This window comes from Limulus polyphemus, unplaced genomic scaffold (assembly GCF_000517525.1).
Source record: "Limulus polyphemus unplaced genomic scaffold, Limulus_polyphemus-2.1.2 Scaffold1016, whole genome shotgun sequence".
Taxonomy (NCBI): Eukaryota; Metazoa; Arthropoda; class Merostomata; order Xiphosura; family Limulidae; genus Limulus; species Limulus polyphemus.
The window spans coordinates 195141-196767 of NW_013666626.1; positions in this window are offsets into that span (position 1 = coordinate 195141).

Sequence of the window (1627 nt, forward strand, 5' to 3'; positions counted from 1 at the left end):
GAAAGAAAAAAAGGAACAGTTCATACATATAAACTTTGATTATTTTTCAGTAATAATGTGTTTTTAACGACTTAGTTACACTAGTTGATTTTTTAACTTATGGACAGGATGATTAGAAAGAAAACTTCACATATAAAAGAATTATATATTAATAACAACTTGCCCTAAGGAAACTAAATTTTACTAGATAAACATTGAGGATCATAAGATAAACATTGAGGATCATAAGATAAACATTGAGGATCATAAGTTTTACTGGGGGAAGTTTGAACGTGGTACAGGAAGTTTCAAAAACTGACTCACGTGATCAGTATACTTTCCAATCAGCATACGAAGTCTATCTGTGAATGAATAAAAAATACGAGAACATGATTCAAAAATACCATGCACTACGTTCAGTTATTCTCAATGTGCTGTTGTAAGATTTTGTTCCTCTAAGAAAAGTAGGTTTAAAAACATATTAAATATGTTTATATACAGTTTATATACTGTTTAGGAGTTTATATAAAATAACCAAGTTAATATATGTTATTTGTATTTTTCTGCCATTTATAAGCAAAACATTTCGAAAAATTCAAAAATGTTCTAAACGAAATAATATTGGTGACGTTATTTCTTGAAACTCTCTCTTATGAAGTAACTTTTAGATCTCCTATGTTTTTGTTGTGTGGAAACACTTTTCTTTTCTGTTGTGATAATGACCATGTAAAACTATCAGTTTCTATAATGGTAAACATCGGTTTCTGTTGTGATAACGACCATGTAAAACTATCAGTTTCTATAATGGTAAACATCGGTTTCTGTTGTGATAATGACCATGCAAAACTATCAGTTTCTATAATGGTAAACATCGGTTTCTGTTGTGATAATGACCATGTAAAACTATCAGTTTCTATAATGGTAAACATCGGTTTCTACTGTGATAATGATCATGTAAAACTATCAGTTTCTATAATGGTAAACATTCGTTTCTATTGTGATAATGACCATGTAAAACTATCAGTTTCATTAATGGTAAACATCGGTTTCTATTGTGATAACGACCATGTGAAACTATCAGTTTCTATACTGGTAAACATCGGTTTCTGTTGTGATAATGTATCAAGTAAAGCGACCGGTTTCTAGTAATAAAAGGGCATGAAACTATATGTTACTTTGTTACTTTCTGTGGTGTTTTCTGTAAATGAAACCGTTTGTTACAGCTGTCCAGGTTAAAGTATAAAATCAGCTGGTTCTGAGGTGAACAGATGAAAGACCACTTGAGGATACAAGACATTACAAAATCAGCTTATTTTTGTCTTAGTATTTTGTTCTTGGAACTTTAACCACTACATATTCACTTCTATAATCACAACACAGAAACGCATATTAAAATAAGTTTATTTGCAAGAACCTGGCTAAAGTATTACAAAAAAACCACAGATGACTTACTTTATTGTACAACTACTTATAGCCACATATCATCTGAACACTGCTCAGCATAAATGAAGAGAAATACAAACAAAACATTGTAGCCTAGCTTTTATTTTACTAACAAAAGAAAGAAATAGTTAGGAAGAAATACATATAACATAATATCACCGGAAAGAAAAGCATCTTAAGGTGACCCAGCATGAAAAACTACAGT